Source organism: Salvelinus sp. IW2-2015, unplaced genomic scaffold, assembly GCF_002910315.2.
Source record: "Salvelinus sp. IW2-2015 unplaced genomic scaffold, ASM291031v2 Un_scaffold334, whole genome shotgun sequence".
NCBI classification, from domain to species: Eukaryota; Metazoa; Chordata; class Actinopteri; order Salmoniformes; family Salmonidae; genus Salvelinus; species Salvelinus sp. IW2-2015.
This window is the reverse complement of record NW_019942542.1, coordinates 109,094-126,775: the sequence shown is the minus strand read 5'-3', so window position 1 is coordinate 126,775 and position 17,682 is coordinate 109,094. Positions and strand designations below refer to the sequence as shown.

Here is a 17,682-nt window from a genome sequence, read left to right as displayed (position 1 = left end):
AAGTCTTGTCCTGTAGGCAGAATTTAGTGATTTCCCATTAGATAGGCCAGCTGAAAAATMTAAATTGCCTATATGTAGAAATGAATGAAAACAAAAATGTGCTTCGTGGTCTTAATTTAAGGTTAGGGGTAGGCTTAAAATCAGATGTTATGACATTGTGACTGTGCTAGCTAGTGACCTCTGAGCAAAGCTGCCTCCAGAACAAGATTCATGACTATAACCTGCGGAGATGACTTATCCCATGGAGAGGAATGGGGGCTATAAAATGGGTTTGTATCGCTTTAACATTCTTTGACGTCACCCTGATGCAGATTTCACCGGCGAAGGAGGACACTGATGTGAAAGGAGTTAGACCGACAAAAAAAAGTACCAACATGATTTAGACTCTTCTGTAGTCTGCTTAACGGAGGGGGAATGGGTAGGCTAGTGGCGCCCGCTATTTTGGAAGAGAGGATTTTCGTCCGTTTGAACCAGTAATACTGTACAGAGATGCCAATACATMTGATGGGGTAAAGATAAAACATTCGAAAAGAGCAGCAACAATCTGTATTCTGGAGGGCCGGAGAGCACGTAGGGATGCTCGAGCGTTGTCACAGCGACACAACTTGCTAGGACACTGTGCACGCGCCCCGCCGAGAGKCAGCGTGAGCGAGCTAAAGAAGCAATCGCACAAGCGCAGCATCTTTTCGGTGCATGGCTATAACGGGTCGGAGGGGAATCAGGGAAAACCACCGCTATTACCCAGAGACGAAGCAGGCAAGCACCACCATGATTCAAATCGTCCTCGCTATTTAAACTGTCGTTTGAGCTATCCTCTCCATCCACAAAGGGCAAGCGSGGATGTTGTTTTTTTGGTTGAAATTCAACCTGCTTGCAAAATCACTGTTGCCAATTTATGTAGACGAGGATTTAGACTAGATATCGTTTCGTTGTCAACAAATGAGATATAAAGATATATATAGAGACTCGTCAGATGAAAAGCCACCGCTGGAAGAATTATTCCAAAATCAGTTTACATGCCTTCATCTCGTGTGTAATGCGCCTCACGCAGCAATAGGCTTTATTTGTTAGTAGCCTTTTCCTTTCCTTTCGTCGTTGTCTGCCTGTCCCTCATCAGAATGTGGTAGCCTGGTCAATCTACCGGGATTGAGCGGGTGTTGTCGGTAAACAGAACCTGGGAAGCTTTCTAAAACCGTCTCCTTCTCCAAAGGACTATGCTTCAATATTTCCCCATCTAGAGGAACGTTGTGACAGCGATCTAGAAGTCAAAGAGGATTCCTTTTGAAAACCCCTTGGAATCTTGCTACCCTTTAGACCACATAACAGGTAAGCACACCGCTCTCTCGGTTGCTCTCTCGGTTGTCGAGAATGTAGGAATTATTTCCATATTTCACAGAAAACGTGAATAAAACAAGCGATTCGTTTGCTTGTAATTRCAATGTAATTAGGCTACATACATGTTTATTTGTCCCGTCCTTTCATGTTGGGTAGCAAATAGCATTAGAATGCCTTTGCAATCTCACTGATAGTTCTCACTGATAATCTCTCAATGATAACTCTCGTTTGAAGCTTTGCCTTCGAACCTGTTGTTAATGATTGCATGCTGTGGCGTTAACACTATGATGGGCTACACCCCCAACAAGCAACCAGTTCAAAGCTTTTGCTTTTGAGMCACCTTTTCCTGATAATGGTGCGGTCAGGGAATACATATCCTCTTTATTTTTTTTTAATAAGGACTGAATTCAAACTCTCTTTCGGTGGTCTCTCCACATATGTAGATGTTGCCAGTTTGTGGTGCCATTGGAGGTTAGCCTCAAGTAGATTTATATCAAACCACCCAAAGCCTTTAGACAGCATTAGCATTTCAACCACACATTTATTTGTCTTTAGAATGTTTCACAAATATTAACAGATCAAGTCAAGCTTTAATACCTCTATTATGCTATTTCCTCTGATTTTCTAATRATTTCCATTCATTACAATGTTTTAATGTTGTAGTGCATGGTTTATGGGTGAAATGGTGCCATTGTACCCCCCCTTCTCCCCCCCCCCCCAAAGAGAGTTTCCAATGCAACCTATCTATCTGAGCATCTTATGTGTTGTCGCAGGGCAGAGAGCTAGCCCCCGACAGGAAACGCCATGCCTGTGAGAACATATGTCTCTCACACACACTGACTGCAAAGAATGGGCCACATTTATATGCGGGGCTGGTATGGAGGGCATTCCAAGCTCCAGTTGATGGTAGAATTCAACAGAGACAAGAAGACCCCTGTTCTTATCAGCCCAGGAGGATGCCACACACACACACACACACACAACACACACACACACACACACACACACACACACACACACACACACACACACACACACACACACACACAACACACACACACACCACCACACACACGCACACACACCCAAACACACACACATACACTCTGGCTGCACAGAGCTCTGTGGTTGCCCTATATAGCAGTTATTATGGATAGCTCTGTTTACCAGGGGGAAACTATTTAATGGATGCGAGAAATGTGTTGTGGGACTCTGTCCTTGTGCTGAATAGATGTTGTCACAGAGAGTTGTGTCGCTCTCTACTGGGAGCAAGATGGAAGGAGAAGTTGTGTGTGTGTGTGTGTGTGTGTGTGCAGGTTGTAGTGGCAGCCTAATCACTAGAAATAGACTTCGCTTTCGGATATTTGAAAAGGTCCTGAGAACGTCAATACACTATATGCCTTCCTCGGTGCTTACTAAAAAAAAGAAAAACCATTACCCAGCACTGGGCGCAAACATGTGATTCCCTGGAGCCGAAACGCGTTGCTCAGACCACTGCGCCCCCGCAGGTCACAATGCTCTAGCAAGCAGTGAAAATACTTGATGATACTTGATTATATGAGGTTGGTTGGTTTGCAGAGCCTTCCCCAAACTATAGCCCTAACTTCAACCACTCGAAATGAATGTCTAAACTGTTAACCTTTGAGTCATTTATGTTTTAACCCTGTAACCATGCGGAATTAACTCGGTAACCACGCTGAATTAATGCGTCAAAAATAGACGTTTATCCATAATACATCGAATTTCGAAGGGAAACTAAGAGATCTTGTTGGCAGTGGTGTTTGTGTGTGCGTGTTTGCGTGTTTGCGCTCTTGCGTGTGTGTATGCACGTGAGGTGAGGAAGTGCGTGTGCGTGTGCGTGAGTGTGTGTGTGTGTGTGTGTGTGTGTGTGTGTATGTGAAGCTCATTGCTCTGCAGCAGCACGTCATGTTTATTTGTATGGCAACAGTGGATCCATGTGTTGTAATTGATTCACAATGGGCCCGCTAAACATGGGAGACAGGTGGTCTTGTTAAGGAGACCTATACCTACCTACCCGCCATGCTGTGATGTGCGCGTGTTTGTGTGTGAGTCTGTTTTCAATGTTCTTTGCCATGCATGTGTCTGTGTGCTTGTGCGTGTGCTTCTGTGTCTCTTTCGAGTGTGTGTATGTTGTTTTCAAAGTTATTGTGCGTGTGCATGTGTGAGTACGTGCTCTCAGACTCCCAACACAGACACAAGCCCAGGTTAGACGGAGACGGAGGGAGGTCCATGCAGGTGGAGGCAGATGGGCTGAGATGTTCAGTGTGCTAGATGGGAGGTCCATACACGAGCAGATGGGTGAGAGTTCAGGGCTATGGAGGTCCATGCAGGTGGAGGCAATGGGCTGAGATGTTCAGTGTGCTAGATGGGAGGTCCATCAGGCAGAGGCAGATGGGCTGAGATTTCAGTGTGCTAGATGGGAGGTCCATGCAGGGGAGGCAGATGGGCTGAGATGTTCAGTGTGCTAGATGGGAGGTCCATCAGGCGGAGAGATGGGCTGAGATGTTCAGTGTGCTAGATGGGAGGTCCATTGCAGATGGGCTGAGATGTTCAGTGTGCTAGATGGGAGGTCCATGGGCAGATGGGCTGAGATGTTCAGTGTGCTAGATGGGAGGTCCATGAGGCAGATGGGCTGAGAGTTTCAGTGTGCTAGATGGAGGTCCATGCGAGGGCTGAGATGGTCAGTGTCTAGATGGGAGTCGAGCAGATGGGCTGAGATGTTCAGTGTGCTAGATGGGAGGTCCATGCAGCGGAGGCAGATGGGCTGAGATGTTCAGTGTGCTAGATGGGAGGTCCATGAGGCAGATGGGCTGAGATGTTCAGTGTGCTAGATGGGAGGTCCATGGAGGCAGATGGGCTGAGATGTTCAGTGTGCTAGATGGGAGGTCCATGGAGGCAGATGGCTGAGATTCAGTGTGCTAGATGGGAAGTCCATCAGGCGAGCAGATGGGCTGAGATGTTCAGTGTGCTAGATGGGAGGTCCATGCGAGGCAGATGGGCTGAGATGTTCAGTGTGCTAGATGGGAGGTCCATGCAGATGGGCTGAATGTTCAGTTGTGCTAGCATGAGGTCGGCAGATGGGCTGAGATGTTCAGTGTGCTAGATGGGAGGTCCATGCCAGGCGATGGGCTGAGATGTTCAGTGTGCTAGATGGGAGGTCCATCAGGCGGAGGCAGAAAGGCTGAGATGTTCAAAGGCGTGTCCTAGATTGATAGCTCATCACGTGGGTCGCTAACCATTACAGATGGAGAAGGTTGTGACAGTAGAAAGTTGAAACAACCTCTGCTTCCTGGGCTGCTATTCATCCTGTCAGTGTAGCTTGGTTTTGCTGTAGTCACGTTGCTTGTGATCTCTCACAGATTCATGGTGTATCGCCAATTATGTTTCAATTTTGGATTTGATAGTAGATGGAGACCTGAATATCCATTATGTATTGATGTCAATCTTAGACGAGTTTGCTCTGCTTAATTGGCAATGTACTGTATTATATGCTCGGTTACTAGTATGTGTTATATCATGATGCAAATTSATCTACTGTTTTTAGGTTCCCTCTATAGGTATCGGACATATGGGATATTTCAAGGTGTATCCTAGTCATGGGGTGGCAGTATTTAGGCATACTTGTTGCAGGTGTTGTGCGGTTCATTGGTGAGTTTCGTCAATGGGCTGTTTAGTCTGGTAAAAGGCCCATGTCAGTTCACCGTGTGGGGTTGGAACAGTGGGCTGTTAATATMATTCTTTGTCTACCTCCTCATTTATTTGTATGTAAAGTATTCTTCTTTATCTAATTGTTTCTGACTGCAGTTGAACCACTTCACGCTCCATTTTAGTACGCTGGGTGAAAAGTGTCCATATCAAGGGGTGTCCATATGACACGTTATTGATATTCTAGAGCAGTGGTTCCCAAACTTTTTATAGTCCCGTACCCCTTCAAACATTCAACCTCCAGCTGYGTACCCCCTCTAGCACCAGGGTCAGYRCACTCTCAAATGTTGTTTTTTGCCATCATTGTAAGCCTGCCACACACACACTATACAATACATTTATTAAACATTAGAATTAGTGTGAGTTTTTGTCACAACCCGGCTCGTGGGAAGTGACAAAGAGCTCTTATAGGACCAGGGCACAAATAATAATATAATAATGATCAATGATTTTGCTCTTTATTTAACCATCTTACATATTAAACCTTATTTGTTCATCAACAATTGTGAAGACCTCACCACGGGTTAATGAGAAGGGTGTGCTTGAAAGGATGCACATAAATCTGCAATGTTGGGTTGTATTGGAGAGTCTCAGTCTTCAATCATTTTCCACACACAGTCTGTGCCTGTATTTAGTTTTCATGCTCGTGAGGGCCGAGAATCCACTCTCACATAGGTACGTGGTTGCAAAGGGCATCAGCGTCTTAACAGCACGATTTGCCAAGGCAGGATACTCTGAGCGCAGCCCAATCCAAAAATATGGCAGTGGCTTCTGATTAAATTCAATTTTCACAGAACCGCTTGTTTCAATTTCGATGAGGCTCTCTTGTTCAGATATCAGGAAGTGGACTGGAGGCAGGGCATGAAAGGGATAACGAATCCAGTTGTTTGTGTCATCCATTTAGGGAAGTACCTGCGTAATTGCGCACCCAACTCACTCAGGTGCTTCGCGATATCACATTTGACATTGTCCATAAGCTTGAGTTAATTTGCACACAAAAAAATCATACAGTGATGGAAAGACCTGTGTGTTGTCCTTGTTAATGCAGACAGAGAAGAGCTCCAATTTCATAATCATAGCCTCAATTTTGTCCCACAGATTGAATGTAGTTGCGGAGAGTCCCTGTAATCCTAGATTCAGATCATTCAGGCGAGAAAAAACATCACCCAGATAGGCCAGTCGTGTGAGAAACTCGTCATCATACAAGCTGTCAGACAAGTGAAAATGATGGTCAGTAAAGAAAACTTTAAGCTCGTCTCTCAATTTAAAAAATGTGATGAAAAAAAAAWGTAAATGTGGRTCACATTTTTTGGGGGCGTACCCTTGACGGAATTGCGCGTACCCTACCCCAGTTTGGGAAAACCTTTTCTACAGAATACAAACCATTTCCAATGCATATTTAGATTTTTGTGGCTATGCACCATAWCCTGACAAATTCTGAATCCAGTTGTGTCTTGATGTGTCTCTCTTCATGCTGACAAATACTGACAGTCTACATCTATGTTTTCTCAGCACATTCAAGATWTGAAGATATATTTATTCCAGATATGCTTCTCTTGGCTGAGGTCCATATCCRGATCTTGATATGCTTKTTGATATGCTGAAAATAAGGACCTTTTCTGATGCATTTCTGACTTTTCAGCTCAATAATTTCATGCACAAATCATTTTCGGATTCCCTCGGGATATCATACATGGTATGGCCGGATATTGACTCATTAAATATCCTAAGATAGGCCTGTGCGGACATCTTATTTTCTCTATATGATGACAAATACTGACAGTAGGCCTACATGTACCAAACCAAAATATAAATGCAACACGCAACAATTTCTGAGATTTTACTGAGTTACAGTTCATATAAAGAAATCGTTCAATGTAAATAAATAAATTAGGCCCTAATCWATGGATTTCACMTGACTGGGAATACWGATATGCATCTGTTGGTCACAKATACTTTAAGAGAAAGATAGGGGCGTGGATCAGAAAACCAGTCAGTATCTGGTGTGCATTCAAATTGCCATTGATAAAATGCAATTATGTTCATTGTCCGTAGCTTATGCTTGCCCATCCCATAACCCCACCGCCATCTTGGGGCACTCTGTTCACAACGTTGACATCAGCAAACCGCCCGCCCGCCCACACAACGCCATACACGTGGTCTTCGGTTGTGAGGCCGGTTGGACTTACTGCCAAATTCTCTAAAATGACTTTGAAGGTGGCTTATGGTCGAGAAATGAACATTAAATTATCTGGCAAAGCTCTGGTCTACATTCCTGCAGTCAGCAGGAGTGGCTTTTTAATGTCCCCAGCACAAGGATCACCTGTGTAAGGATCATGATATTTGTGACTCGTTTCAGGTAACTAGGCRTATGTTGCGCGTCACTACTTCACAGGAGAGCCATTTGAACGTAAACTTAAAAARAAWWAATCTAAATTCGTTTTTTGGCAGAAATGCCTTCTGGACCATGTGAACTTTCGTGTTCCTTAATAACAAATGTGTGTGCCATCTGTAAATACGAATACAATTGTTCAATTTACAAGCCTAGTTGGTTAAGCCATGGAAAAATCCGGCAACCTTCCCGCTAGCCATGATTGGCTGAGATAATGAGTGTGCTGGACATGCCGAGAGATGAGTTCGGATTGGTCTGCCATGTAGCTCGCTTCTGTCTATATGAGCTGGTCAGTATGTGTAGGTAATYCTTTCTAACGCAGCTTTTTAAAAAGATGTCTCGTAGTAAAATGGCAAAAGTGTTGCTTTCCACTTTCTGGAGGACTGTGTTTTGAAATCAGTGGAATTAGAGTATGATAACTAAGGAAATGGAGCAGATTCTGGCGTATGATTGCAAATATGTAGACAGAGTCGARAAGGTTGTTGTATAAAACACCTGTCTCTGCATTACATCTTCAAAYTAAGGTTAACCATGGCATCAGTGACAGAGAGGGAGAAGCATCCATCCATGTATACGGGTAAGAGATTCTAGCTCGCTATATTTTCAGATATTACACATTTCAAATTTTGGCAAAGTCTTTTTCATTTCAAGTTAAAATGTGCTGTTAGCTAGCTAACTAATGTTAGCTGGCAGGCTAGCTAGCTAACGTTACGTGTATGATCTGTGTAGTAATATTATTCGTATCTCAGAGCCATTTGCATTGCTAGTTATAGCCTAATGTTATCTAGCTAACATTGAACCTGGTTGGTTAGCTACCTGCAGATTCATRCAGAGTAGTAACGTTATGAGTTGGGATTATGGTTAATTGTTTAGCTAGCTAGCTACATGTCTTAACAAAAGACTCCAATATGCAAATAACTATTTCAATAGAATGTTTATGATGTCAGTGTAACGCTCTTCCACTTCGTCCTCCTCATCAGACGAGGAGAGGCGAGAAGGATCGGATGACCAAAACGCAGCGTGGTAATTTGACATTATATTTATTTAAAGAAAAGACGAAAAAACACGGAAACACTTTAACCAACTACAAAACAACAAACTAAGAAGACAGACCTTGACTTACGAACTTACATACAACGAAGAACGCACAAACAAGTACAGACTACAAATAAATGAACGAACGAACGAACGATACAGTCCCGTATGGTGCAATAACGACACAGACACAGGAGACAACCACCCACAACAAACAATGTGAAACCACCTACCTTAATATGGTTCTCAATCAGAGGAGATGAAAACCACCTGCCTCTAATTGAGAACCATATCAGGTCACCCATTAAACCAACATAGAAACACATAACATAGAATGCCCACCCACACTCACGCCCTGACCGACTAACACATACAAAAACAACAGAAAACAGGTCAGGAACGTGACAGTCAGTGTGTCAACTGTCGATAGACGTAGTTGGTAAATTCGCTCTGGCTATCTACTCCGATTTCAGAGCATGAATATGTCAGTAAACGTTGGCAAAAAAGTGTAATACAATTTTTGCCAGCAGCACAGTTAGTCACCAACGTTCTGGATAACTTAAAAACAGCCTAACCAGTTCTGCTAGGGTGAGTAAAATGGTCAGAGTGAGGTGTTCTCACATTTGTGTCTGGAAGTAGCTAGAAAGCTAGCCAACGTTAGCCAGTAAGCTTGGGTGCTTGATTGTGAGGTCAGAACGCTCGGATCAACTCTACTCCTCGGCCAGAGCGTCCAGTTTTTCAAGGGCCATTTTCTCAAAATTTAGCTTACAAGTTGATCAATTTTCAAAGCAGAATTACTTTCCCATTGTTCCTCAACTGTAGTGTATGACATACCATTTTATAGCTCTGATGTAAAAAACACAATTTCAAATGTTGCTGCATTAGATCGAATCGAGCCGGTTGGTCACATTTAATCAGCTTCTTGATAAGCCACACCTGTCAGCTGGATGGATTACCTTGACAAGGGAGAAATGTTGACTAACAGGGTTGTAAACAAGCTTTATGTGCATATGGAACATTTCTGGAACCTTTTTTTTTAGCTCATGAAACATAGGACCAACACTTTACATGTTGTGTTTATCATTTTGTTCAGTGTAGTATATTTTCTTAGCACATACAATGCATATGCTCTTGATTGTGGTCCATATCAGGATCTTTTTTGAGAACATGCACAATTATTTCACAAATATTAAATCCATTTMATTCTTTCAGACACTAGCTATAATTTTTGTATTTTTTCTGGATAAAGGCACGTGCAAAACATAAGGTGAAAGCACTGTAAGTGGTAGCCTACCAACAAGAATCACACATTTTCTGCTGTAGCGTTCCAACTGTCATTATTTTATTTGGSCTCCACAAATGAGTGTGTAAACAGTGTGTGGTCAAGCTGACAACTGGAGAAACAAAGAAGTGAAAAGCTGTTCAGAAAATACCTTAAGAAGTTAACACTAAAGTAAGTAGCTAATTTGAGATGTTTTATTTATCTATGACTAGAATCAAGAACGTTAGATACTTTGGCCAGCAACCAGTAGGGCTAGCTAGCTAGGCTTCATAGGGGGTAAACTGGTATCTTAGCTAGATAACAAATAACGAAATAGCCTTCCCTTCAAGGATTTTTTTTACCCCCTGTAAAGCCTCAAGGTAAAAGTTAACATTTTAAAATTGTATTACTGGTTAATATAAGCTAGCTAACTAACTTAGCTAGCTAACTAGCAACTTGTCTAGCTAAATAGCTTGTTCCAGTTAGTTTTCTCGTCATAAATTAAAAAGTTAGAGTAGCTACCTTGTGCTATGTTTATGTGAAATGACAATATTTTCTTGCAATGTCGACACAATTTTCATTCATGATTTATACATTGACCGTTTGGAGTGGATCACAGACCAACACTACCATCACTCTAGACTACGAGGGACCRCCGCTGACAACCCAATCTGCACCCATTGCATCCATCGTCCATAACAAACAGGGCAGGCAGGGGTATTGAGGGTGTGGACCTTTTATTTTCTGTTAGATTGGCCTACGTTTGTATCTTTACAGAAAACACGTGTTGTGATGGAGCTCTGGAGTTGCAATGCTGCATTTTTTTAACAGCATTCCACTGATTTCAACTCTGTCAACTTTTTTTGTGACAACAACACTGTTGATCACCGTTTTTTCTGATGACAGTGATGGGGGAAGACTACAATGTCTGGTTCAATGAAAATGTTTTCACCTAAATCGGGGATTTCCTCATCGTCTGATTCATTTTCAGAGTCAGGGATGGCACGATCGTCCTCCAGAAAGTAGTCCATCACATATTCTTCCCACTGATCTTTGTCGATAGCGCTATTAACATCAGGGCAGCAATGCATGATATCTTTAAAAAAAAGCTGCGTTAGAAAGGATTATCCACACATTTATTTCACCTTTATTTAACCAGGTAGGCTAGTTGAGAACAAGTTCTCATTTGCAACTGCGACCTGGCCAAGATAAAGCAAAGCAGTTTGACACATACAACAACACAGAGTTACACATGGAATAAACAAACATACAGTCAATAATACAGTAGAAAACGTCTATATACAGTATGTGCAAATGAAGTAGGATAAGGGAGGTAAGGCAATAAATAGGCCGTGGTGGCGAAGTAATTACAATATGGCAATTAAACACTGGAATGGTAGATGTGCAGAAGATGAATGTGCAAGTAGAGATACTGGGGTGCAAAGGAGCAAGATWAATAAATAAATACAGTATGGGGATGAGGTAGTTGGATGGGCTATTTACAGATGGGCTATGTACAGGTGCARTGATCTGTGATACTGATCAGCTCATGTTATAGACAGAAGCATGCTACATGGCAGACCAATCCGAACTCATCTCTCAGCATGTCCACCCCATCCATTATCTCAGCCAATCATGGCTAGCGGGAAGGTTCCTGTATTTTTCTGTGACTAAACCAACTAGGTTCGTAATTTTATTCGTATTTACAGATGACATACAAGTTTGTTAKTATGGCAAATGAAAGTTCACATGTTCCAGAAGGCATTTCTGCCCCACCCAAAAAACAAAAAACAAAGGAAAAACCCCCGTTAAAATGCCTCTCCTGTGAAGTAGTGATGTGCGACATACGCATAGCTCCTTGAAACAGGTCACATACCCTTTCCAAAGGTAGAACATTCTACAAATATGTAAGCGGGTGCGTGTCTTGACTCATACGGTAGCAGGGAGACTTCTGAGGTCCGGATCAGAAGCATGTAGAAACTGTCCTATTACGGAGAATATCCAAGCTCCGTATATGAAATTAAGGACATGCGTTTCTGGAGAATGTCTACTCCTTATATYGAATAAAATGTCAGATATCTGGATATACAGATACATATATCCCCTGATATTGGCCCTTTTCGCCCAGTGGTGTATAGACGTTTGGACATGATTTTGCACTTCAACCTGGGTTTCCAACGGAGTTAAAACTGCTAGGTTGCGTCTGAAATGGCACCCGATTCCTTACACAGTGCCTTATGGGCATGGTCAAAAGTAGTGCACTACATCAGGAATAGGGTGCCTTAACAGACACATCCYACTCTCTCTACAGGACCCTTTTGTCACACGTATTCTTCATCTTTTATTTTCTTTACTCCTTCATCTAAAGACTCAATTTATTTGGTTGAAAGGATCTGTCAGCTGTGTTTGTCTGTGTGTGGGTGTGTGTTTGTGTGAGTGAGAGAGAGAGAAGAGTATTTGTTACCATGGAAGCACCTTTTTTGACTGATAGCTGGACTGGTCAGTTTCTWCCTGGGTGTTTTTTTGTTTTGATTGTTGGTAGTGTATGCAGCATTTGAATTATGGGTGCCAATGGGCACTGGACACCTCCATAGCAGATATGGGAAACGCCACATGTACTACATATAGGGCTATATGGGCACCCTCATTGTCCCTCCAACTATTTCAAGGCCACCCCTGAGACACAGTGTAACTATAATTCCAATCCTCAGTATACTGTTGTCTATGTGTGTATCCATGTCACACTGCTAGGGATATGATGTGCCAAAATCATTGAAGGATATTGAAAATGTAAAAACAGCTGTTTGAGATGGTATTTCTTTCCTGTTGAGGACCTTGGTCATCATGATGTGGTTTGTTTGGCTCTTCATATTCTGACTGTGTCTAGTGTCTCTATCTTCCACAGTGCCACCACTCTGCATTGCCCAGGYCTGTTGAGAAGGTATCTTCATTCCCAGGGAGAGAGTGAGAGCTGGAGAGAGAGAGAGTGAAGATGTAGCCTTCATATGCTCAACAGGGGTGGCCGTCAATTCCAGAAGATAGTCGATTCACACTCTTTAAATGTGAGAATTGAGAATCAACTTCTTCCAATAACTAACAATTGATTCCTATCATTTTTCACTAAATTACACGTTATTTTCCCGACTCAGAAACATCCAAGTGCTAAGTCCATCACTCCCATTGCTTAGTGTTGATTCCTATAATTTTTTGGTGTTGGTATACATTGGCTTACATGTTATTTTCTGGAGTCTGATACATCCAGTAATCAGTCAGTTCTTCTCATTCTCAGACCTTTCCGCCAGTCTCCCCCAAAATGCGGTGCGTCATCCGTTAGACGGAGGCGCCGTCCTATCACCGTCCCCAGGGCTCTCATTAAGGTGAGATCAAGGTTGAGCGCTCTGAGGTGTTAACACACACCGCTCAATGGTGTTCGCACAAAACACCACTCACTGTGATAAGGCTAGCGCTACTGACAGCCAGCTCACCAGTGACACCCAGACCACCGGCTAACACTCTCCCCCGATCAGAGAGACAGAGAGACACAAAGTCACGGACAGCCCTGATAGGCTAGCCAGATCCTTCTCAGTTTGATAAGGTGCTGTGGTGGGTTGGTTTCTCAACCAAATCCCTTTGACAATAGACATGAATACCAACATCAGAAAGAGCTAGGCATTGTGATTTGGCTATATGTGTCGGTGGATTTCAATGTGAGACTGGGAATCTTCTGAATCCAATCAACAGAATTTCAGACACCCTAACGGGATTATGGATAGATATGTAGCAGCCCACATCCTGATTTGTTGGCCGACATTTCCTGCTCGTCGGCCAATCAAACTGATCGACTGGTCGTCCCGATCGCATTGACACAGTGTGATGCAGTTTATCCTTATGGATGATAATTGATTCCCTGTGTGTGTGTGTGTTTATTACTTTCTACCTGCTTTACTGTAGTAGGGTCTTTGGACTATCTAATGCCCTCTGCTCCTGTTTTGGAACCAACATGGATTTAACTTCTCTGGGATATGTGGGACGGTAGCGTCCCACTTGGCCAAAAGCCAGAAAAAATGTAGTGCGCCAAATTCAAATATATTACTATAAAAATCAATCTTTCATGAAATCACACATGAAAGACACCAAAGTAAAGCTACACATGTTGTGAATCCAGCSAACATGTCTGATTTCAAAAAGGATTTACGGGGAAAGCACACCAAACAATTATGTTAGCTCAGTACATAGCCACAGAAAAACACAGCCATTTTCCCAGCAAAAGATAGTAGTCACAAAAAGCAGAAATGGAGATAAAATGAATCACTAACCTTTGATGATCTTCAACAGATGACACTCATAGGACATCGTGTTACACAATACATGTATGTTTTGTTCGATAACGTTCATATTTATATCACAAATCTCGGTTTACATTGGCGCCATGTTCAGAAATGCCTCCAAAATATCAGGAGAAATTGCAGAGAGCCACATCAAATAACAGAAATACTCATCATAAACTTTGATGAAAGATACATGTTTTACATAGAATTAAAGATACACTTGTTCTTAATGCAACCGCTGTGTCAGATTTCAAAAAAACTTTACGGAAAAAGCAAACCATGCGATAATCTGAGACGGCGCTCAGATAAAAACAACATTTCTCCGCCATGTTGGAGTCACCAGAAATACGAAATGACATCATAAATATTCCCTTACCTTTGATCATCTTTATCAGAATGCACTCCCAGGAATCCTAGTTCCACAATAAATCATTGTTTTGTTCGATAATGTCCATTATTTATGTCCAAGTAGCTACGTTTGTTAGCACGTTTAGTACGCATATCCAAAACGCTCGTGCAGGTCCAGGCAAACTTCGGACGAAAACTTCAAAAAGTTATATTACAGGTCGAATACACTTGTCAAACTAAGTATAGAATCAATCTTTAGGWTGTTGTTTTCATAAATATTCAATAACGTTCCAACCGGAGAATTCCTTTGTGTCTATAGAAGTTATGGAACGCAAGTCGATATCATGTGGAATGCGCATGACCAGGACCTGGCACTCTCCCATCTCCTATCCCACTGGGATTTCAATAGGCGATGAGTTGAAAATCGACCAGCCTCAGAATTCTCACTTCCTGTTTGGATTTTTTCTCAGGTTTTTGCCTGCCATATGAGTTCTGTTATACTCACAGACATCATTCAAACAGTTTTAGAAACTTCAGAGTGTTTTCTATCCAATAGTAATAATAATATGCATATATTAGCATCTGGGACAGAGTAGGAGGCAGTTCACTCTGGGCACGCTATTCATCTAAAGTGAAAATGCTGCCCCCTATCCCTAAAAAGTTAACGAGTCCGACGAGAAGGATATACTGCCAAATCCCCGKCGTTTGCGTGAAGAAAACACAGAGRAAAAGAGGACGCAGATCGGGCTGCCTTTTGAGAATCCGTAGGCGAGCGTGTAAACTCCCACTGCCATCCGTCCTACTTGCTAACAAGTAGTTAAAATAAAATTGATGACCTACAATTACGATTATCCAACCAACGGGACATTAAGAACTGTAATATCTAAAKTTTTACATAGTTGGGGATGTACGATGACACGGATAATATAGAGCTGGCTGGATTTTCCATGCACCGGCAGAAYAGAAAAGCTACATCTGGTAAGACAAGGGGTGAGGGTGTGTGTCTTTTTGTCAATAACAGCTGGTGCACGATGTCTAATATTAAAGAAGTCTCGAGGTATTGCTCGCCTGAGGTAGAGTACATTATGAAAAGCTGTAGACCACAATATCTACCAAKAGAGTTCTCATCTATATYATTCRTAGCYRTCTATTTACCACCACAGACCGATGCTGGGACTAAGACCGCTCTCAACCAACTCTATAAGGCCATAAGCAAACAAGAAAATATGCTCATCCAGAAATCCRACCATAATTCTATCCTCCTGATACCTGCTTACAAGGTTACACTAAAGCAGGAAGTACCAGTGACTTGCTCAATACGGAAGTGGTCAGATGACGTGGATGCTACACTACAGGACTGTTTTGCTAACACAGACTGGAATATGAAAGAAACCCTAGACCCACTCCAATTCGCATACCCCCCCAACAGATCCACAGATGACACAATCTGAATTTCACTCCACACTGCCCTTTCCCACCTGGACAAAAGGGACACCTATGTGAGAATGATGTTTATTGACTACTGTTTATTGACTACAGCTCAGCATTCAACACCATAGTTCCCACGAAGCTCATCACTAAGCTAAAGACCCTGGGATAAACACCTCCCTCTGCAACTGGATCCTGGACTTCCTGACGGGCCACCCCCAGGTGATAAGGGTAGGCAACAACACGTCTGCCACGCTGATCCGCAAAACTGGGGCCTCTCAGTGGTGTGTACTTAGTCCCCTCCTGTACTCCCTGTTCACCCACGACTGCATGGCCAAACACGATTCCAGAACTATCATTAAGTTTGCCGACAACACAATAGTGGTMGGCCTGATCACCGACAACGATTAGACAGCCTATAGGGAGGAGGTCAGAGAACTGGCAGTGTGGTGCCAGGACAACAACCTCTCCCTCAATGTGAGCAAGACAAAGGAGCTGAYYGTGGACTACAGGAAAAGGCGGGCCGAACAAGCCCCCATTAACATCGACGGGGCTGAAGTGGAGCGGGTCGAGAGTTTCAAGTTCCTTGGTGTTCACATCACCAACGAACTATMATGGTCCAAACACACCAAGACAGTCGTGAAGAGGGCACGACAAAACCCTTTTCCCCCTCAGGAGACTGAAAAGATTTGTCATGGATCCCCAGATCCTCAAACATTTCTACAGCTGCACCATCGGGAGCATCCTGACCGGTTGCGTCACCGCCTGGTATGGCAACTGCCCGGCATCTGACCGTAAGGCGCTACAGAGGGTAGTGTATACGGCCCAGTACATCACTAGGCCCAAGCTTCCTGCCATCCAGGACCTATATAATAGGCGGTGTCAGAGGAAAGCCCATAAAATTGTCAGAGACTCCAGTCACCCAAGTCGTAGACTATTTTCTCTGCTACCTCATGGCAAGCGGTACCGGAGTGCCAAGTCTAGGACCAAAAGCCTCCTTAACAGCTTTTTCCCCAAGCCATAAGACTGCTGAACAATTTATCAAATGGCCACCGGACTATTACATTGACCCCCCCTCCATTTGTTTGTACACTGCTGCTACTCGCTGTTTATTATCTATGCATATTCACTTCACCCCTACCTACATATATAAATTACCTCAACTAACCTGTACCCCCACACTGACTCGGTACCGGTACCTCTTGTATATAGCCTCGTTATTGTTATGTTATTGTGTTTCTTTTTATACATTTTTTAATAATTTTTTACTTTAGTTTATTTGGTAAATATTTATTTATTTTATTTGGTAAATACTCTTCTTGAACTGCACTGTTGGTTAACGGCTTGTAAGTATTTCACGGTAAGGTCTACACTTGTTTTATTCGGCGCATGTGACAAATAAAGTTTAATTTGATTTAAACACCGTTTTGCAAAGAGGAGAGGGGAGGCAGAGAGAGGGAGAGAGCCGTGAGAGTGGAGAGAGAGAGGTGAGAGAGAGCAGAGAAAGAGGAATATAGTGTGGTGAGGATTATCACTCTTATGTATAATGATGTGGGTTGTTACTTTCAGACACACACAGCGACTGGAGCCAGTCTGACTCTCAGACAGTCTAGTATAATCAGCCACTGGCATGGTAGCTCTGCTACGATGGGGAGGCTGTTAGCCATTTATTGTCCATCCATTGACATAAGTGGCTGAGGTCTTGGGTGGTTGGGTTTGAGGCATTGTCAGAGTTGTTACCTCAGACGCACACACACACACACACACACACACACACACACACACACACACACACACACACACACACACACACACACACACACACACAC

General features: G+C 43.0%; 1 protein-coding gene across 1 annotated transcript in view; it reads left to right on the top strand.

Moving 5' to 3' along the window:
* Positions 1 to 404: 404 nt before the first annotated feature.
* LOC112068240 (neuroligin-1-like) overlaps positions 405 to 17,682 on the top strand; it is a gene marked incomplete at its 3' end in the record, with an annotated part of 122,338 nt that continues 105,060 nt past the window's right edge. Inside the window, exon 1 of the mRNA XM_024135336.2 lies at positions 405 to 1,326. The remainder of the gene's footprint in view (positions 1,327 to 17,682) is intronic.